Source organism: Saccoglossus kowalevskii, chromosome 17 (genome assembly GCF_978046115.1).
Source record: "Saccoglossus kowalevskii chromosome 17, keSacKowa6.1, whole genome shotgun sequence".
NCBI classification, from domain to species: Eukaryota; Metazoa; Hemichordata; class Enteropneusta; family Harrimaniidae; genus Saccoglossus; species Saccoglossus kowalevskii.
The window spans coordinates 28,516,504-28,537,905 of NC_140657.1; the positions used below are offsets into that span (position 1 = coordinate 28,516,504).

General features: G+C 39.2%; 21 non-coding genes across 21 annotated transcripts; all 21 read right to left on the reverse strand.

Moving 5' to 3' along the window:
• Nucleotides 1-152: 152 nt before the first annotated feature.
• On the reverse strand, nucleotides 153-224 carry TRNAD-GUC (transfer RNA aspartic acid (anticodon GUC)). Its single transcript has one exon. It is a non-coding gene; the product is annotated as a tRNA-Asp (tRNA).
• Nucleotides 225-847: 623 nt separating this feature from the next.
• Nucleotides 848-919, reverse strand: TRNAD-GUC (transfer RNA aspartic acid (anticodon GUC)). The gene has a single exon. It is a non-coding gene; the product is annotated as a tRNA-Asp (tRNA).
• Nucleotides 920-1,889: 970 nt separating this feature from the next.
• Nucleotides 1,890-1,961, reverse strand: TRNAD-GUC (transfer RNA aspartic acid (anticodon GUC)). Its single transcript has one exon. It is a non-coding gene; the product is annotated as a tRNA-Asp (tRNA).
• A 623-nt stretch (nucleotides 1,962-2,584) lies between these two features.
• On the reverse strand, nucleotides 2,585-2,656 carry TRNAD-GUC (transfer RNA aspartic acid (anticodon GUC)). The gene has a single exon. It is a non-coding gene; the product is annotated as a tRNA-Asp (tRNA).
• A 274-nt stretch (nucleotides 2,657-2,930) lies between these two features.
• Nucleotides 2,931-3,002, reverse strand: TRNAD-GUC (transfer RNA aspartic acid (anticodon GUC)). Its single transcript has one exon. It is a non-coding gene; the product is annotated as a tRNA-Asp (tRNA).
• Nucleotides 3,003-3,971: 969 nt separating this feature from the next.
• TRNAD-GUC (transfer RNA aspartic acid (anticodon GUC)) lies at nucleotides 3,972-4,043 on the reverse strand. Its single transcript has one exon. It is a non-coding gene; the product is annotated as a tRNA-Asp (tRNA).
• Nucleotides 4,044-4,665: 622 nt separating this feature from the next.
• On the reverse strand, nucleotides 4,666-4,737 carry TRNAD-GUC (transfer RNA aspartic acid (anticodon GUC)). The gene has a single exon. It is a non-coding gene; the product is annotated as a tRNA-Asp (tRNA).
• A 1,317-nt stretch (nucleotides 4,738-6,054) lies between these two features.
• TRNAD-GUC (transfer RNA aspartic acid (anticodon GUC)) lies at nucleotides 6,055-6,126 on the reverse strand. Its single transcript has one exon. It is a non-coding gene; the product is annotated as a tRNA-Asp (tRNA).
• Nucleotides 6,127-6,748: 622 nt separating this feature from the next.
• TRNAD-GUC (transfer RNA aspartic acid (anticodon GUC)) lies at nucleotides 6,749-6,820 on the reverse strand. The gene has a single exon. It is a non-coding gene; the product is annotated as a tRNA-Asp (tRNA).
• A 1,666-nt stretch (nucleotides 6,821-8,486) lies between these two features.
• TRNAD-GUC (transfer RNA aspartic acid (anticodon GUC)) lies at nucleotides 8,487-8,558 on the reverse strand. The gene has a single exon. It is a non-coding gene; the product is annotated as a tRNA-Asp (tRNA).
• Nucleotides 8,559-8,994: 436 nt separating this feature from the next.
• TRNAD-GUC (transfer RNA aspartic acid (anticodon GUC)) lies at nucleotides 8,995-9,066 on the reverse strand. Its single transcript has one exon. It is a non-coding gene; the product is annotated as a tRNA-Asp (tRNA).
• A 1,663-nt stretch (nucleotides 9,067-10,729) lies between these two features.
• Nucleotides 10,730-10,801, reverse strand: TRNAD-GUC (transfer RNA aspartic acid (anticodon GUC)). The gene has a single exon. It is a non-coding gene; the product is annotated as a tRNA-Asp (tRNA).
• A 1,479-nt stretch (nucleotides 10,802-12,280) lies between these two features.
• On the reverse strand, nucleotides 12,281-12,352 carry TRNAD-GUC (transfer RNA aspartic acid (anticodon GUC)). Its single transcript has one exon. It is a non-coding gene; the product is annotated as a tRNA-Asp (tRNA).
• Nucleotides 12,353-13,136: 784 nt separating this feature from the next.
• On the reverse strand, nucleotides 13,137-13,208 carry TRNAD-GUC (transfer RNA aspartic acid (anticodon GUC)). The gene has a single exon. It is a non-coding gene; the product is annotated as a tRNA-Asp (tRNA).
• Nucleotides 13,209-15,562: 2,354 nt separating this feature from the next.
• On the reverse strand, nucleotides 15,563-15,634 carry TRNAD-GUC (transfer RNA aspartic acid (anticodon GUC)). The gene has a single exon. It is a non-coding gene; the product is annotated as a tRNA-Asp (tRNA).
• Nucleotides 15,635-17,112: 1,478 nt separating this feature from the next.
• Nucleotides 17,113-17,184, reverse strand: TRNAD-GUC (transfer RNA aspartic acid (anticodon GUC)). Its single transcript has one exon. It is a non-coding gene; the product is annotated as a tRNA-Asp (tRNA).
• Nucleotides 17,185-17,967: 783 nt separating this feature from the next.
• Nucleotides 17,968-18,039, reverse strand: TRNAD-GUC (transfer RNA aspartic acid (anticodon GUC)). Its single transcript has one exon. It is a non-coding gene; the product is annotated as a tRNA-Asp (tRNA).
• Nucleotides 18,040-18,661: 622 nt separating this feature from the next.
• Nucleotides 18,662-18,733, reverse strand: TRNAD-GUC (transfer RNA aspartic acid (anticodon GUC)). The gene has a single exon. It is a non-coding gene; the product is annotated as a tRNA-Asp (tRNA).
• Nucleotides 18,734-19,702: 969 nt separating this feature from the next.
• On the reverse strand, nucleotides 19,703-19,774 carry TRNAD-GUC (transfer RNA aspartic acid (anticodon GUC)). The gene has a single exon. It is a non-coding gene; the product is annotated as a tRNA-Asp (tRNA).
• Nucleotides 19,775-20,558: 784 nt separating this feature from the next.
• Nucleotides 20,559-20,630, reverse strand: TRNAD-GUC (transfer RNA aspartic acid (anticodon GUC)). Its single transcript has one exon. It is a non-coding gene; the product is annotated as a tRNA-Asp (tRNA).
• A 622-nt stretch (nucleotides 20,631-21,252) lies between these two features.
• Nucleotides 21,253-21,324, reverse strand: TRNAD-GUC (transfer RNA aspartic acid (anticodon GUC)). Its single transcript has one exon. It is a non-coding gene; the product is annotated as a tRNA-Asp (tRNA).
• Nucleotides 21,325-21,402: the final 78 nt, after the last annotated feature.

A 21,402-nucleotide genomic window follows, 5' to 3' on the forward strand; every position in this document is an offset into this window, starting at 1 on the left:
AATATTCAGCGATTTCATAATCCCCAATTCATAGAGTTGAAGAATTCTGTGTTTGTGGGGAATTCATTACCGATTTCAAGTCATTTTATGAGGTATGAATCAAACAATTCGGACGTTCAACTTTATATAACAAATCATTTACTCAAAAATACCTCCCCGACGGGGAATTGAACCCCGGTCTTCCGCGTGACAGGCGGAGATACTCACCACTATACTATCGAGGATTTACATGAATATGCTTTCAACACTCATGATTTTCAGTGATCTGATGCTCGATTTCTCTATCTGTAAGGGCCTTCATTGCAACATGTGAAGATATTCAAAACGTAACGATCGGTTAATTGCGTAATGTTCAGGGATTTCATAGTCCCCCAATTCATAGAGTTGAAGAATTCTATGTTTGTGGGGAATTTATTACCGATTTCAGGTCATTTTATGAGGTATGAATCAAACAATTCGGACGTTCAACTGTATATAACAAATCATTTACTCAAAAATACCTCCCCGTCGGGGAATTGAAACCCGGACTTCCGCGTGACAGGCGGAGATACTCACCACTATACTATAGAGGATTTACATGAATATGCTTTCAACACTCATGATTTTCAGTGATCTGATGATCAATTTCTCTATTAGTAAGGGCCTACATTGCAACATGTGAAGATATTCAAAACGTAACGATCGGTTAATTGCGTAATATTCAGCGATTTCATAATCCCCAATTCATAGAGTTGAAGAATTCTGTGTTTGTGGGGAATTCATTACCGATTTCAGGTCATTTTATGAGGTATGAATCAAACAATTCGGACGGTCAACTGTATATAACAAATCATTTGCTCAAAAATACCTCCCCGACGGGGAATTGAACCCCGGTCTTCCGCGTGACAGGCGGAGATACTCACCACTATACTATCGAGGATTTACATGAATATGCTTTCAACACTCACGATTGTCAGTGATCTAATGCTCAATTTCTCTATATATAGCGGCCTTTATTGCAACATGTGGAGATAATCACAACGTAACGATCGATTAATTGCGTAATGTTCATGGATTTCAAAGTCCCCAATTCATAGAGTTGAAGAATTCTGTGTTTGTGGGGAATTCATTACCGATTTCAGGTCATTTTATGAGGTATGAATCAAACAATTCGGACGTTCAACTGTATATAACAAATCATTTACTCAAAAATACCTCCCCGACGGGGAATTGAACCCGGGTCTTCCGCGTGACAGGCGGAGATACTCACCACTATACTATCGAGGATTTACATGAATATGCTTTCAACACTCATGATTTTCAGTGATCTGATGCTCGATTTCTCTATCTGTAAGGGCCTTCATTGCAACACGTGAAGATATTCGAAACGTAACGATCGGTTAATTGCGTAATGTTCAGGGATTTCATAGTCCCCCAATTCATAGAGTTGAAGAATTCTATGTTTGTGGGGAATTCATTACCGATTTCAGGTCATTTTATGAGGTATGAATCAAACAATTCGGACGTTCAACTGTATATAACAAATCATTTACTCAAAAATACCTCCCCGACGGGGAATTGAAACCCGGACTTCCGCGTGACAGGCGGAGATACTCACCACTATACTATCGAGGATTTACATGAATATGCTTTCAACACTCATGATTTTCAGTGATCTGATGATCAATTTCTCTATTAGTAAGGGCCTACATTGCAACATGTGAAGATATTCAAAACGTAACGATCGGTTAATTGCGTAATATTCAGCGATTTCATAATCCCCAATTCATAGAGTTGAAGAATTCTGTGTTTGTGGGGAATTCATTACCGAGTTCAGGTCATTTTATGAGGTATGAATCAAGCAATTCGGACGTTCAACTTTATATAACAAATCATTTACTCAAAAAAACCTCCCCGACGGGGAATTGAACCCCGGTCTTCCGCGTGACAGGCGGAGATACTCACCACTATACTATCGAGGATTTACATGAATATGCTTTCAACACTCATGATTTTCAGTGATCTGATGCTCGATTTCTCTATCTGTAAGGGCCTTCATTGCAACATGTGAAGATATTCGAAACGTAACGATCGGTTAATTGCGTAATGTTCAGGGATTTCATAGTCCCCCAATTCATAGAGTTGAAGAATTCTATGTTTGTGGGGAATTCATTACCGATTTCAGGTCATTTTATGAGGTATGAATCAAACAATTCGGACGTTCAACTGTATATAACAAATCATTTACTCAAAAATACCTCCCCGACGGGGAATTGAAACCCGGACTTCCGCGTGACAGGCGGAGATACTCACCACTATACTATCGAGGATTTACATGAATATGCTTTCAACACTCATGATTTTCAGTGATCTGATGATCAATTTCTCTATTAGTAAGGGCGTACATTGCAACATGTGAAGATATTCAAAACGTAACGATCGGTTAATTGCGTAATATTCAGCGATTTCATAATCCCCAATTCATAGAGTTGAAGAATTCTGTGTTTGTGGGGAATTCATTACCGATTTCAGGTCATTTTATGAGGTATGAATCAAACAATTCGGACGGTCAACTGTATATAACAAATCATTTGCTCAAAAATACCTCCCCGACGGGGAATTGAACCCCGGTCTTCCGCGTGACAGGCGGAGATACTCACCACTATACTATCGAGGATTTACATGAATATGCTTTCAACTCTCACGATTGTCAGTGATCTAATGCTCAATTTCTCTATATATAGCGGCCTTTATTGCAACATGTGGAGATAATCACAACGTAACGATCGATTAATTGCGTAATGTTCATGGATTTCAAAGTCCCCAATTCATAGAGTTGAAAAATTCTGTGTTTGTGGGGAATCATTACCGATTTCAGGTCATTTTATGAGGTATGAATCAAACAATTCGGACGTTCAACTTTATATAACAAATCATTTACTCAAAAATACCTCCCCGACGGGGAATTGAACCCCGGTCTTCCGCGTGACAGGCGGAGATACTCACCACTATACTATCGAGGATTTACATGAATATGCTTTCAACACTCATGATTTTCAGTGATCTGATGATCAATTTCTCTATTAGTAAGGGCCTACATTGCAACATGTGAAGATATTCAAAACGTAACGATCGGTTAATTGCGTAATATTCAGCGATTTCATAATCCCCAATTCATAGAGTTGAAGAATTCTGTGTTTGTGGGGAATTCATTACCGATTTCAGGTCATTTTATGAGGTATAAATCAAACAATTCGGACGTTCAACTGTATATAACAAATCATTTACTCAAAAATACCTCCCCGACGGGGAATTGAAACCCGGACTTCCGCGTGACAGGCGGAGATACTCACCACTATACTATCGAGGATTTACATGAATATGCTTTCAACACTCATGATTTTCAGTGATCTGATGATCAATTTCTCTATTTGTAAGGGCCTACATTGCAATATGTGAAGATATTCAAAACGTAACGATCGGTTAATTGCGTAATATTCAGCGATTTCATAATCCCCAATTCATAGAGTTGAAGAATTCTGTGTTTGTGGGGAATTCATTACCGATTTCAGGTCATTTTATGAGGTATGAATCAAACAATTCGGACGGTCAACTGTATATAACAAGTCATTTGCTCAAAAATACCTCCCCGACGGGGAACTGAACCCCGGTCTTCCGCGTGACAGGCGGAGATACTCACCACTATACTATCGAGGATTTACATGAATATCCTTTCAACACTCACGATTGTCAGTGATCTAATGCTCAATTTCTCTATATATAGCGGCCTTTATTGCAACATGTGGAGATAATCACAACGTAACGATCGATTAATTGCGTAATGTTCATGGATTTCAAAGTCCCCAATTCATAGAGTTGAAGAATTCTGTGTTTGTGGGGAATTCATTACCGATTTCAGGTCATTTTATGAGGTATGAATCAAACAATTCGGACGGTCAACTGTATATAACAAATCATTTGCTCAAAAATACCTCCCCGACGGGGAATTGAACCCCGGTCTTCCGCGTGACAGGCGGAGATACTCACCACTATACTATCGAGGATTTACATGAATATGCTTTCAACACTCACGATTGTCAGTGATCTAATGCTCAATTTCTCTATATATAGCGGCCTTTATTGCAACATGTGGAGATAATCACAACGTAACGATCGATTAATTGCGTAATGTTCATGGATTTCAAAGTCCCCAATTCATAGAGTTGAAGAATTCTGTGTTTGTGGGGAATTCATTACCGATTTCAGGTCATTTTATGAGGTATGAATCAAACAATTCGGACGTTCAACTGTATATAACAAATCATTTACTCAAAAATACCTCCCCGACGGGGAATTGAATCCGGGTCTTCCGCGTGACAGGCGGAGATACTCACCACTATACTATCGAGGATTTACATGAATATGCTTTCAACACTCACGATTGTCAGTGATCTAATGCTCAATTTCTCTATATATAGCGGCCTTTATTGCAACATGTGGAGATAATCACAACGTAACGATCGATTAATTGCGTAATGTTCATGGATTTCAAAGTCCCCAATTCATAGAGTTGAAGAATTCTGTGTTTGTGGGGAATTCATTACCGATTTCAGGTCATTTTATGAGGTATGAATCAAACAATTCGGACGTTCAACTGTATATAACAAATCATTTACTCAAAAATACCTCCCCGACGGGGAATTGAACCCCGGTCTTCCGCGTGACAGGCGGAGATACTCACCACTATACTATCGAGGATTTACATGAATATGCTTTCAACACTCATGATTTTCAGTGATCTGATGCTCGATTTCTCTATCTGTAAGGGCCTTCATTGCAACATGTGAAGATATTCGAAACGTAACGATCGGTTAATTGCGTAATGTTCAGGGATTTCATAGTCCCCCAATTCATAGAGTTGAAGAATTCTATGTTTGTGGGGAATTCATTACCGATTTCAGGTCATTTTATGAGGTATGAATCAAACAATTCGGACGTTCAACTGTATATAACAAATCATTTACTCAAAAATACCTCCCCGACGGGGAATTGAAACCCGGACTTCCGCGTGACAGGCGGAGATACTCACCACTATACTATCGAGGATTTACATGAATATGCTTTCAACACTCATGATTTTCAGTGATCTGATGATCAATTTCTCTATTAGTAAGGGCCTACATTGCAACATGTGAAGATATTCAAAACGTAACGATCGGTTAATTGCGTAATATTCAGCGATTTCATAATCCCCAATTCATAGAGTTGAAGAATTCTGTGTTTGTGGGGAATTCATTACCGATTTCAGGTCATTTTATGAGGTATAAATCAAACAATTCGGACGTTCAACTGTATATAACAAATCATTTACTCAAAAATACCTCCCCGACGGGGAATTGAAACCCGGACTTCCGCGTGACAGGCGGAGATACTCACCACTATACTATCGAGGATTTACATGAATATGCTTTCAACACTCATGATTTTCAGTGATCTGATGATCAATTTCTCTATTTGTAAGGGCCTACATTGCAATATGTGAAGATATTCAAAACGTAACGATCGGTTAATTGCGTAATATTCAGCGATTTCATAATCCCCAATTCATAGAGTTGAAGAATTCTGTGTTTGTGGGGAATTCATTACCGATTTCAGGTCATTTTATGAGGTATGAATCAAACAATTCGGACGGTCAACTGTATATAACAAGTCATTTGCTCAAAAATACCTCCCCGACGGGGAACTGAACCCCGGTCTTCCGCGTGACAGGCGGAGATACTCACCACTATACTATCGAGGATTTACATGAATATCCTTTCAACACTCACGATTGTCAGTGATCTAATGCTCAATTTCTCTATATATAGCGGCCTTTATTGCAACATGTGGAGATAATCACAACGTAACGATCGATTAATTGCGTAATGTTCATGGATTTCAAAGTCCCCAATTCATAGAGTTGAAGAATTCTGTGTTTGTGGGGAATTCATTACCGATTTCAGGTCATTTTATGAGGTATGAATCAAACAATTCGGACGGTCAACTGTATATAACAAATCATTTGCTCAAAAATACCTCCCCGACGGGGAATTGAACCCCGGTCTTCCGCGTGACAGGCGGAGATACTCACCACTATACTATCGAGGATTTACATGAATATGCTTTCAACACTCACGATTGTCAGTGATCTAATGCTCAATTTCTCTATATATAGCGGCCTTTATTGCAACATGTGGAGATAATCACAACGTAACGATCGATTAATTGCGTAATGTTCATGGATTTCAAAGTCCCCAATTCATAGAGTTGAAGAATTCTGTGTTTGTGGGGAATTCATTACCGATTTCAGGTCATTTTATGAGGTATGAATCAAACAATTCGGACGTTCAACTGTATATAACAAATCATTTACTCAAAAATACCTCCCCGACGGGGAATTGAATCCGGGTCTTCCGCGTAACAGGCGGAGATACTCACCACTATACTATCGAGGATTTACATGAATATGCTTTCAACACTCACGATTGTCAGTGATCTAATGCTCAATTTCTCTATATATAGCGGCCTTTATTGCAACATGTGGAGATAATCACAACGTAACGATCGATTAATTGCGTAATGTTCATGGATTTCAAAGTCCCCAATTCATAGAGTTGAAGAATTCTGTGTTTGTGGGGAATTCATTACCGATTTCAGGTCATTTTATGAGGTATGAATCAAACAATTCGGACGTTCAACTGTATATAACAAATCATTTACTCAAAAATACCTCCCCGACGGGGAATTGAACCCCGGTCTTCCGCGTGACAGGCGGAGATACTCACCACTATACTATCGAGGATTTACATGAATATGCTTTCAACACTCATGATTTTCAGTGATCTGATGCTCGATTTCTCTATCTGTAAGGGCCTTCATTGCAACATGTGAAGATATTCGAAACGTAACGATCGGTTAATTGCGTAATGTTCAGGGATTTCATAGTCCCCCAATTCATAGAGTTGAAGAATTCTATGTTTGTGGGGAATTCATTACCGATTTCAGGTCATTTTATGAGGTATGAATCAAACAATTCGGACGTTCAACTGTATATAACAAATCATTTACTCAAAAATACCTCCCCGACGGGGAATTGAAACCCGGACTTCCGCGTGACAGGCGGAGATACTCACCACTATACTATCGAGGATTTACATGAATATGCTTTCAACACTCATGATTTTCAGTGATCTGATGATCAATTTCTCTATTAGTAAGGGCCTACATTGCAACATGTGAAGATATTCAAAACGTAACGATCGGTTAATTGCGTAATATTCAGCGATTTCATAATCCCCAATTCATAGAGTTTAAGAATTCTGTGTTTGTGGGGAATTCATTACCGATTTCAGGTCATTTTATGCGGTATGAATCAAACAATTCGGACGTTCAACTGTATATAACAAATCATTTACTCAAAAATACCTCCCCGACGGGGAATTGAAACCCGGACTCCCGCGTAACAGGCGGAGATACTCACCACTATACTATCGAGGATTTACATGAATATGCTTTCAACACTCATGATTTTCAGTGATCTGATGATCAATTTCTCTATTAGTAAGGGCCTACATTGCAACATGTGAAGATATTCAAAACGTAACGATCGGTTAATTGCGTAATATTCAGCGATTTCATAATCCCCAATTCATAGAGTTGAAGAATTCTGTGTTTGTGGGGAATTCATTACCGATTTCAGGTCATTTTATGAGGTATAAATCAAACAATTCGGACGTTCAACTGTATATAACAAATCATTTACTCAAAAATACCTCCCCGACGGGGAATTGAAACCCGGACTTCCGCGTGACAGGCGGAGATACTCACCACTATACTATCGAGGATTTACATGAATATGCTTTCAACACTCATGATTTTCAGTGATCTGATGCTCGATTTCTCTATCTGTAAGGGCCTTCATTGCAACATGTGAAGATATTCAAAACGTAACGATCGGTTAATTGCGTAATGTTCAGGGATTTCATAGTCCCCCAATTCATAGAGTTGAAGAATTCTGTGTTTGTGAGGAATTCATTACCGATTTCAGGTCATTTTATGAGGTATGAATCAAACAATTCGGACGGTCAACTGTATATAACAAATCATTTGCTCAAAAATACCTCCCCGACGGGGAACTGAACCCCGGTCTTCCGCGTGACAGGCGGAGACACTCACCACTATACTATCGAGGATTTACATGAATATGCTTTCAACACTCACGATTGTCAGTGATCTAATGCTCAATTTCTCTATATATAGCGGCCTTTATTGCAACATGTGGTGATAATCACAACGTAACGATCGGTTAATTGCATAATGTTCAGGGATTTCATAGTCCCCCAATTCATAGAGTTGAAGAATTCTATGTTTGTGGGGAATTCATTACCGATTTCAGGTCATTTTATGAGGTATGAATCAAACAATTCGGACGTTCAACTTTATATAACAAATCATTTACTCAAAAATACCTCCCCGACGGGGAATTGAACCCCGGTCTTCCGCGTGACAGGCGGAGATACTCACCACTATACTATCGAGGATTTACATGAATATGATTTCAACACTCATGATTTTCAGTGATCTGATGCTCAATTTCTCTATTTGTAAGGGCCTACATTGCAACATATGAAGATATTCAAAACGTAACGATCGGTTAATTGCGTAATGTTCAGCGATTTCACAATCCCCCAATTCATAGAGTTGAAGAATTCTGTGGTGAGGTACACTCATGATTTTCAGTGATCTGATGCTCGATTTCTCTATCTATAAGGGCCTTCATTGCAACATGTGAAGATATTCAAAACGTAACGATCGGTTAATTGCGTAATGTTCAGGGATTTCAAAGTCCCCAATTCATAGAGTTGAAGAATTCTGTCTTTGTGAGGAATTCATTACCGATTTCAGGTCATTTTATGAGGTATGAATCAAACAATTCGGACGTTCAACTGTATATAACAAATCATTTACTCAAAAAACCTCCCCGACGGGGAATTGAACCCCGGTCTTCCGCGTGACAGGCGGAGATACTCACCACTATACTATCGAGGATTTACATGAATATGCTTTCAACACTCACGATTGTCAGTGATCTAATGCTCAATTTCTCTATATATAGCGGCCTTTATTGCAACATGTGGAGATAATCACAACGTAACGATCGATTAATTGCGTAATGTTCATGGATTTCAAAGTCCCCAATTCATAGAGTTGAAGAATTCTGTGTTTGTGGGGAATTCATTACCGATTTCAGGTCATTTTTTGAGGTATGAATCAAACAATTCGGACGTTAAACTTTATATAACAAATCATTTACTCAAAAATACCTCCCCGACGGGGAATTGAACCCCGGTCTTCCGCGTGACAGGCGAGATACTCACCACTATACTATCGAGGATTTACATGAATATGCTTTCAACACTCATGATTTTCAGTGATCTGATGCTCGATTTCTCTATCTGTAAGGGCCTTCATTGCAACATGTGAAGATATTCAAAACGTAACGATCGGTTAATTGCGTAATGTTCAGGGATTTCATAGTCCCGCAATTCATAGAGTTGAAGAATTCTGTGTTTGTGAGGAATTCATTACCGATTTCAGGTCATTTTATGAGGTATGAATCAAACAATTCGGACGGTCAACTGTATATAACAAATCATTTGCTCAAAAATACCTCCCCGACGGGGAACTGAACCCCGGTCTTTCGCGTGACAGGCGGAGACACTCACCACTATACTATTCAGGATTTACATGAACATGCTTTCAACACTCACGATTGTCAGTGATCTAATGCTCAATTTCTCTATATATAGCGGCCTTTATTGCAACATGTGGAGATAATCACAACGTAACGATCGATTAATTGCGTAATGTTCAGGGATTTCAAAGTCCCCAATTCATAGAGTTGAAGAATTCTGTCTTTGTGGGGAATTCATTACCGATTTCAGGTCATTTTATGCGGTATGAATCAAACAATTCGGACGTTCAACTTTATATAACAAATCATTTACTCAAAAATACCTCCCCGACGGGTAATTGAACCCCGGTCTTCCGCGTGACAGGCGGAGATACTCACCACTATACTACCGAGGATATACATGAATATGCTTTCAACACTCATGATTTTCAGTGGTCTGATGCTCAATTTCTCTATTTGTAAGGGACTACATTGCAATATGTGAAGATATTCAAAACGTAACGATCGGTTAATTGCGTAATATTCAGCGATTTCATAATCCCCAATTCATAGAGTTGAAGAATTCGGTGTTTGTGAGGAATTCATTACCGATTTCAGGTCATTTTATGAGGTATGAATCAAACAATTCGGACGGTGAACTGTATATAACAAATCATTTGCTCAAAAATACCTCCCCGACGGGGAACTGAACCCCGGTCTTCCGCGTGACAGGCGGAGATACTCACCACTATACTATCGAGGATTTACATGAATATGCTTTCAACACTCACGATTGTCAGTGATCTAATGCTCAATTTCTCTATATATAGCGGCCTTTATTGCAACATGTGGAGATAATCACAAAGTAACGATCGATTAATTGCGTAATGTTCAGGGATTTCAAAGTCCCTAATTCATAGAGTTGAAGAATTCTGTGTTTGTGGGGAATTCATTACCGATTTCAGGTCATTTTATGAGGTATGAATCAAACAATTCGGACGGTCAACTGTATATAACAAATCATTTACTCAAAAATACCTCCCCGACGGGGAATTGAACCCCGGTCTTCCGCGTGACAGGCGGAGATACTCACCACTATACTATCGAGGATTTACATGAATATGCTTTCAACACTCATGATTTTCAGTGATCTGATGCTCAATTTCTCTATTTGTAAGGGCCTACATTGCAACATGTGAAGATATTCAAAACGTAACGATCGGTTAATTGCGCAATGTTCAGCGATTTCACAATCCCCCAATTCATAGAGTTGAAGAATTCTGTGGTGAGGTACACTCATGATTTTCAGTGATCTGATGCTCGATTTCTCTATCTGTAAGGGCCTTCATTGCAACATGTGAAGATATTCAAAACGTAACGATCGGTTAATTGCGTAATGTTCAGGGATTTCATAGTCCCGCAATTCATAGAGTTGAAGAATTCTGTGTTTGTGAGGAATTCATTACCGATTTCAGGTCATTTTATGAGGTATGAATCAAACAATTCGGACGGTCAACTGTATATAACAAATCATTTGCTCAAAAATACCTCCCCGACGGGGAACTGAACCCCGGTCTTTCGCGTGACAGGCGGAGACACTCACCACTATACTATTCAGGATTTACATGAACATGCTTTCAACACTCACGATTGTCAGTGATCTAATGCTCAATTTCTCTATATATAGCGGCCTTTATTGCAACATGTGGAGATAATCACAACGTAACGATCGATTAATTGCGTAATGTTCAGGGATTTCAAAGTCCCCAATTCATAGAGTTGAAGAATTCTGTCTTTGTGGGGAATTCATTACCGATTTCAGGTCATTTTATGCGGTATGAATCAAACAATTCGGACGTTCAACTTTATATAACAAATCATTTACTCAAAAATACCTCCCCGACGCGTAATTGAACCCCGGTCTTCCGCGTGACAGGCGGAGATACTCACCACTATACTACCGAGGATATACATGAATATGCTTTCAACACTCATGATTTTCAATGGTCTGATGCTCAATTTCTCTATTTGTAAGGGACTACATTGCAATATGTGAAGATATTCAAAACGTAACGATCGGTTAATTGCGTAATATTCAGCGATTTCATAATCCCCAATTCATAGAGTTGAAGAATTCGGTGTTTGTGAGGAATTCATTACCGATTTCAGGTCATTTTATGAGGTATGAATCAAACAATTCGGACGGTGAACTGTATATAACAAATCATTTGCTCAAAAACACCTCCCCGACGGGGAACTGAACCCCGGTCTTCCGCGTGACAGGCGGAGATACTCACCACTATACTATCGAGGATTTACATGAATATGCTTTCAACACTCACGATTGTCAGTGATCTAATGCTCAATTTCTCTATATATAGCGGCCTTTATTGCAACATGTGGAGATAATCACAAAGTAACGATCGATTAATTGCGTAATGTTCAGGGATTTCAAAGTCCCTAATTCATAGAGTTGAAGAATTCTGTGTTTGTGGGGAATTCATTACCGATTTCAGGTCATTTTATGAGGTATGAATCAAACAATTCGGACGGTCAACTGTATATAACAAATCATTTACTCAAAAATACCTCCCCGACGGGGAATTGAACCCCGGTCTTCCGCGTGACAGGCGGAGATACTCACCACTATACTATCGAGGATTTACATGAATATGCTTTCAACACTCATGATTTTCAGTGATCTGATGCTCAATTTCTCTATTTGTAAGGGCCTACATTGCAACATGTGAAGATATTCAAAACGTAACGATCGGTTAATTGCGCAATGTTCAGCGATTTCACAATCCCCCAATTCATAGAGTTGAAGAATTCTGTGGTGAGGTACACTCATGATTTTCAGTGATCTGATGCTCGATTTCTCTATCTGTAAGGGCCTTCATTGCAACATGTGAAGATATTCAAAACGTAACGATCGGTTAATTGCGTAATGTTCAGGGATTTCATAGTCCCCCAATTCATAGAGTTGAAGAATTCTGTGTTTGTGAGGAATTCATTACCGATTTCAGGTCATTTTATGAGGTATGAATCAAACAATTCGGACGGTCAACTGTATATAACAAATCATTTATTCAAAAATACCTCCCCGCGGGTGAATTGAAACCCGGTCTTCCGCGTGACAGGCGGAGATACTCACCACTATACTATCGAGGATTTACATGAATATGCTTTCAACACTAATGATTTTCAGTGATCTGATGCTCAATTTCTCTGTTTGTAAGGGTTTACATTGCAACATGTGAAGATATTCAAAACGTAACGATCGGTTAATTGCGTAACGTTCAGCGATTTCATAATCTCCAATTCATAGAATTGAAGAATTCTGTGTTTGTGGGGAATTCATTACCGATTTCAGGTCATTTTATGAGGTATGAATCAAACAATTCGGACGGTCAACTGTATATAACAAATCATTTACTCAAAATTACTCCCCGACGGGGAATTGAACCCCGGTCTTCCGCGTGACAGGCGGAGATACTCACCACTATACTATCGAGGATTTACATGAATATCCTTTCAACACTCACGATTGTCAGTGATCTAATGCTCAATTTCTCTATATATAGCGGCCTTTATTGCAACGTGTGGAGATAATCACAACGTAACGATCGATTAATTGCGTAATGTTCAGGGATTTCAAAGTCCCTAATTCATAGAGTTGAAGAATTCTGTGTTTGTGGGGAATTCATTACCGATTTCAGGTCATTTCATGAGGTATGAATCAAACAATTCGGACGGTCAACTGTATATAACAAATCATTTGCTCAAAAATACCTCCCCGACGGGGAACTGAACCCCGGTCTTCCGCGTGACAGGCGGAGATACTCACCACTATACTATCGAGAATTTACATGAATATGCTTTCAACACTCACGATTGTCAGTGATCTAATGCTCAATTTCTCTATATATAGCGGCCTTTATTGCAACATGTGGAGATAATCACAACGTAACGATCGATTAATTGCGTAATGTTCAGGGATTTCAAAGTCCCTAATTCATAGAGTTGAAGAATTCTGTGTTTGTGGGGAATTCATTACCGATTTCAGGTCATTTTATGAGGTATGAATCAAACAATTCGGACGGTCAACTGTATATAACAAATCATTTACTCAAAAATACCTCCCCGACGGGTAATTGAACCCCGGTCTTCCGCGTGACAGGCGGAGATACTCACCACTATACTACCGAGGATATACATGAATATGCTTTCAACACTCATGATTTTCAGTGGTCTGATGCTCAATTTCTCTATTTGTAAGGGACTACATTGCAATATGTGAAGATATTCAAAACGTAACGATCGGTTAATTGCGTAATATTCAGCGATTTCATAATCCCCAATTCATAGAGTTGAAGAATTCGGTGTTTGTGAGGAATTCATTACCGATTTCAGGTCATTTTATGAGGTATGAATCAAACAATTCGGACGGTGAACTGTATATAACAAATCATTTGCTCAAAAATACCTCCCCGACGGGGAACTGAACCCCGGTCTTCCGCGTGACAGGCGGAGATATCCACTATACTATCGAGGATTTACATGAATATGCTTTCAACACTCACGATTGTCAGTGATCTAATGCTCAATTTCTCTATATATAGCGGCCTTTATTGCAACATGTGGAGATAATCACAAAGTAACGATCGATTAATTGCGTAATGTTCAGGGATTTCATAGTCCCTAATTCATAGAGTTGAAGAATTCTGTGTTTGTGAGGAATTCATTACCGATTTCAGGTCATTTTATGAGGTATGAATCAAACAATTCGGACGGTCAACTGTATATAACAAATCATTTGCTCAAAAATACCTCCCCGACGGGGAACTGAACCCCGGTCTTTCGCGTGACAGGCGGAGACACTCACCAGTATACTATCGAGGATTTACATGAACATGCTTTCAACACTCACGATTGTCAGTGATCTAATGCTCAATTTCTCTATATATAGCGGCCTTTATTGCAACATGTGGAGATAATCACAACGTAACGATCGATTAATTGCGTAATGTTCAGGGATTTCAAAGTCCCCAATTCATAGAGTTGAAGAATTCTGTCTTTGTGGGGAATTCATTACCGATTTCAGGTCATTTTATGCGGTATGAATCAAACAATTCGGACGTTCAACTTTATATAACAAATCATTTACTCAAAAATACCTCCCCGACGGGTAATTGAACCCCGGTCTTCCGCGTGACAGGCGGAGATACTCACCACTATACTACCGAGGATATACATGAATATGCTTTCAACACTCATGATTTTCAGTGGTCTGATGCTCAATTTCTCTATTTGTAAGGGACTACATTGCAATATGTGAAGATATTCAAAACGTAACGATCGGTTAATTGCGTAATATTCAGCGATTTCATAATCCCCAATTCATAGAGTTGAAGAATTCGGTGTTTGTGAGGAATTCATTACCGATTTCAGGTCATTTTATGAGGTATGAATCAAACAATTCGGACGGTGAACTGTATATAACAAATCATTTGCTCAAAAATACCTCCCCGACGGGGAACTGAACCCCGGTCTTCCGCGTGACAGGCGGAGATACTCACCACTATACTATCGAGGATTTACATGAATATGCTTTCAACACTCACGATTGTCAGTGATCTAATGCTCAATTTCTCTATATATAGCGGCCTTTATTGCAACATGTGGAGATAATCACAAAGTAACGATCGATTAATTGCGTAATGTTCAGGGATTTCAAAGTCCCTAATTCATAGAGTTGAAGAATTCTGTGTTTGTGGGGAATTCATTACCGATTTCAGGTCATTTTATGAGGTATGAATCAAACAATTCGGACGGTCAACTGTATATAACAAATCATTTACTCAAAAATACCTCCCCGACGGGGAATTGAACCCCGGTCTTCCGCGTGACAGGCGGAGATACTCACCACTATACTATCGAGGATTTACATGAATATGCTTTCAACACTCATGATTTTCAGTGATCTGATGCTCAATTTCTCTATTTGTAAGGGCCTACATTGCAACATGTGAAGATATTCAAAACGTAACGATCGGTTAATTGCGCAATGTTCAGCGATTTCACAATCCCCCAATTCATAGAGTTGAAGAATTCTGTGGTGAGGTACACTCATGATTTTCAGTGATCTGATGCTCGATTTCTCTATCTGTAAGGGCCTTCATTGCAACATGTGAAGATATTCAAAACGTAACGATCGGTTAATTGCGTAATGTTCAGGGATTTCATAGTCCCCCAATTCATAGAGTTGAAGAATTCTGTGTTTGTGAGGAATTCATTACCGATTTCAGGTCATTTTATGAGGTATGAATCAAACAATTCGGACGGTCAACTGTATATAACAAATCATTTATTCAAAAATACCTCCCCGCGGGTGAATTGAAACCCGGTCTTCCGCGTGACAGGCGGAGACACTCACCACTATACTATCGAGGATTTACATGAATATGCTTTCAACACTAATGATTTTCAGTGATCTGATGCTCAATTTCTCTGTTTGTAAGGGTTTACATTGCAACATGTGAAGATATTCAAAACGTAACGATCGGTTAATTGCGTAACGTTCAGCGATTTCATAATCCCCAATTCATAGAATTGAAGAATTCTGTGTTTGTGGGGAATTCATTACCGATTTCAGGTCATTTTATGAGGTATGAATCAAACAATTCGGACGGTCAACTGTATATAACAAATCATTTACTCAAAAATACTCCCCGACGGGGAACTGAACCCCGGTCTTCCGCGTGACAGGCGGAGATACTCACCACTATACTATCGAGGATTTACATGAATATCCTTTCAACACTCACGATTGTCAGTGATCTAATGCTCAATTTCTCTATATATAGCGGCCTTTATTGCAACGTGTGGAGATAATCACAACGTAACGATCGATTAATTGCGTAATGTTCAGGGATTTCAAAGTCCCTAATTCATAGAGTTGAAGAATTCTGTGTTTGTGGGGAATTCATTACCGATTTCAGGTCATTTCATGAGGTATGAATCAAACAATTCGGACGGTCAACTGTATATAACAAATCATTTGCTCAAAAATACCTCCCCGACGGGGAACTGAACCCCGGTCTTCCGCGTGACAGGCGGAGATACTCACCACTATACTATCGAGAATTTACATGAATATGCTTTCAACACTCACGATTGTCAGTGATCTAATGCTCAATTTCTCTATATATAGCGGCCTTTATTGCAACATGTGGAGATAATCACAACGTAACGATCGATTAATTGCGTAATGTTCAGGGATTTCAAAGTCCCTAATTCATAGAGTTGAAGAATTCTGTGTTTGTGGGGAATTCATTACCGATTTCAGGTCATTTTATGAGGTATGAATCAAACAATTCGGACGGTCAACTGTATATAACAAATCATTTACTCAAAAATACCTCCCCGACGGGGAATTGAACCCCGGTCTTCCGCGTGACAGGCGGAGATACTCACCACTATACTATCGAGGATTTACATGAATATGCTTTCAACACTCATGATTTTCAGTGATCTGATGCTCAATTTCTCTATTTGTAAGGGCCTACATTGCAACATGTGAAGATATTCAAAACGTAACGATCGGTTAATTGCGTAATGTTCAGCGATTTCACAATCCCCCAATTCATAGAGTTGAAGAATTCTGTGGTGAGGTACACTCATGATTTTCAGTGATCTGATGCTCGATTTCTCTATCTGTAAGGGCCTCCATTGCAACATGTGAAGATATTCAAAACGTAACGATCGGTTAATTGCGTAATGTTCAGGGATTTCATAGTCCCCCAATTCATAGAGTTGAAGAATTCTGTGTTTGTGAGGAATTCATTACCGATTTCAGGTCATTTTATGAGGTATGAATCAAACAATTCGGACGGTCAACTGTATATAACAAATCATTTACTCAAAAATACCTCCCGACGGTGAATTGAAACCCGGTCTTCCGCGTGACAGGCGGAGATACTCACCACTATACTATCGAGGATTTACATGAATATGCTTTCAACACTAATGATTTTCAGTGATCTGATGCTCAATTTCTCTGTTTGTAAGGGCCTACATTGCAACATGTGAAGATATTCAAAACGTAACGATCGGTTAATTGCGTAATGTTCAGCGATTTCATAATCCCCAACTCATAGAATTGAAGAATTCTGTGTTTGTGGGGAATTCATTACCGATTTCAGGTCATTTTATGAGGTATGAATCAAACAATTCGGACGGTCAACTGTATATAACAAATCATTTACTCAAAAATACTCCCCGACGGGGAATTGAACCCCGGTCTTCCGCGTGACAGGCGGAGATACTCACCACTATACTATCGAAGATTTACATGAATATCCTTTCGACACTCACGATTGTCAGTGATCTAATGCTCAATTTCTCTCTACATAGCGGCCTTTATTGCAACATGTGGTGATAATCACAACGTAACGATCGATTAATTGCGTAATGTTCATGGATTTCAAAGTCCCCAATTCATAGAGTTGAAGAATTCTGTGTTTGTGGGGAATTCATTACCGATTTCAGGTCATTTTATGAGGTTTGAATCAAACAATTCGGACGTTCACCTTTATATAACAAATCATTTACTCAAAAATACCTCCCCGACGGGGAATTGAACCCCGGTCTTCCGCGTGACAGGCGGAGATACTCACCACTATACTATCGAGAATTTACATGAATATGCTTTCAACACTCACGATTGTCAGTGATCTAATGCTCAATTTCTCTATATATAGCGGCCTTTATTGCAACATGTGGAGATAATCACAACGTAACGATCGATTAATTGCGTAATGTTCAGGGATTTCAAAGTCCCTAATTCATAGAGTTGAAGAATTCTGTGTTTGTGGGGAATTCATTACCGATTTCAGGTCATTTTATGAGGTATGAATCAAACAATTCGGACGGTCAACTGTATATAACAAATCATTTACTCAAAAATACCTCCCCGACGGGGAATTGAACCCCGGTCTTCCGCGTGACAGGCGGAGATACTCACCACTATACTATCGAGGATTTACATGAATATGCTTTCAACACTCATGATTTTCAGTGATCTAATGCTCAATTTCTCTATATATAGCGGCCTTTATTGCAACATGTGGAGATAATCACAACGTAACGATCGATTAATTGCGTAATGTTCAGGGATTTCAAAGTCCCCAATTCATAGAGTTGAAGAATTCTGTCTTTGTGGGGAATTCATTACCGATTTCAGGTCATTTTATGCGGTATGAATCAAACAATTCGGACGTTCAACTTTATATAACAAATCATTTACTCAAAAATACCTCCCCGACGGGTAATTGAACCCCGGTCTTCCGCGTGACAGGCGGAGATACTCACCACTATACTACCGAGGATATACATGAATATGCTTTCAACACTCATGATTTTCAGTGGTCTGATGCTCAATTTCTCTATTTGTAAGGGACTACATTGCAATATGTGAAGATATTCAAAACGTAACGATCGGTTAATTGCGTAATATTCAGCGATTTCATAATCCCCAATTCATAGAGTTGAAGAATTCGGTGTTTGTGAGGAATTCATTACCGATTTCAGGTCATTTTATGAGGTATGAATCAAACAATTCGGACGGTGAACTGTATATAACAAATCATTTGCTCAAAAATACCTCCCCGACGGGGAACTGAACCCCGGTCTTCCGCGTGACAGGCGGAGATACTCACCACTATACTATCGAGGATTTACATGAATATGCTTTCAACACTCACGATTGTCAGTGATCTAATGCTCAATTTCTCTATATATAGCGGCCTTTATTGCAACATGTGGAGATAATCACAAAGTAACGATCGATTAATTGCGTAATGTTCAGGGATTTCAAAGTCCCTAATTCATAGAGTTGAAGAATTCTGTGTTTGTGGGGAATTCATTACCGATTTCAGGTCATTTTATGAGGTATGAATCAAACAATTCGGACGGTCAACTGTATATAACAAATCATTTACTCAAAAATACCTCCCCGACGGGGAATTGAACCCCGGTCTTCCGCGTGACAGGCGGAGATACTCACCACTATACTATCGAGGATTTACATGAATATGCTTTCAACACTCATGATTTTCAGTGATCTGATGCTCAATTTCTCTATTTGTAAGGGCCTACATTGCAACATGTGAAGATATTCAAAACGTAACGATCGGTTAATTGCGCAATGTTCAGCGATTTCACAATCCCCCAATTCATAGAGTTGAAGAATTCTGTGGTGAGGTACACTCATGATTTTCAGTGATCTGATGCTCGATTTCTCTATCTGTAAGGGCCTTCATTGCAACATGTGAAGATATTCAAAACGTAACGATCGGTTAATTGCGTAATGTTCAGGGATTTCATAGTCCCCCAATTCATAGAGTTGAAGAATTCTGTGTTTGTGAGGAATTCATTACCGATTTCAGGTCATTTTATGAGGTATGAATCAAACAATTCGGACGGTCAACTGTATATAACAAATCATTTATTCAAAAATACCTCCCCGCGGGTGAATTGAAACCCGGTCTTCCGCGTGACAGGCGGAGACACTCACCACTATACTATCGAGGATTTACATGAATATGCTTTCAACACTAATGATTTTCAGTGATCTGATGCTCAATTTCTCTGTTTGTAAGGGTTTACATTGCAACATGTGAAGATATTCAAAACGTAACGATCGGTTAATTGCGTAACGTTCAGCGATTTCATAATCCCCAATTCATAGAATTGAAGAATTCTGTGTTTGTGGGGAATTCATTACCGATTTCAGGTCATTTTATGAGGTATGAATCAAACAATTCGGACGGTCAACTGTATATAACAAATCATTTACTCAAAAATACTCCCCGACGGGGAATTGAACCCCGGTCTTCCGCGTGACAGGCGGAGATACTCACCACTATACTATCGAGGATTTACATGAATATCCTTTCAACACTCACGATTGTCAGTGATCTAATGCTCAATTTCTCTATATATAGCGGCCTTTATTGCAACGTGTGGAGATAATCACAACGTAACGATCGATTAATTGCGTAATGTTCAGGGATTTCAAAGTCCCTAATTCATAGAGTTGAAGAATTCTGTGTTTGTGGGGAATTCATTACCGATTTCAGGTCATTTCATGAGGTATGAATCAAACAATTCGGACGGTCAACTGTATATAACAAATCATTTGCTCAAAAATACCTCCCCGACGGGGAACTGAACCCCGGTCTTCCGCGTGACAGGCGGAGATACTCACCACTATACTATCGAGAATTTACATGAATATGCTTTCAACACTCACGATTGTCAGTGATCTAATGCTCAATTTCTCTATATATAGCGGCCTTTATTGCAACATGTGGAGATAATCACAACGTAACGATCGATTAATTGCGTAATGTTCAGGGATTTCAAAGTCCCTAATTCATAGAGTTGAAGAATTCTGTGTTTGTGGGGAATTCATTACCGATTTCAGGTCATTTTATGAGGTATGAATCAAACAATTCGGACGGTCAACTGTATATAACAAATCATTTACTCAAAAATACCTCCCCGACGGGGAATTGAACCCCGGTCTTCCGCGTGACAGGCGGAGATACTCACCACTATACTATCGAGGATTTACATGAATATGCTTTCAACACTCATGATTTTCAGTGATCTGATGCTCAATTTCTCTATTTGTAAGGGCCTACATT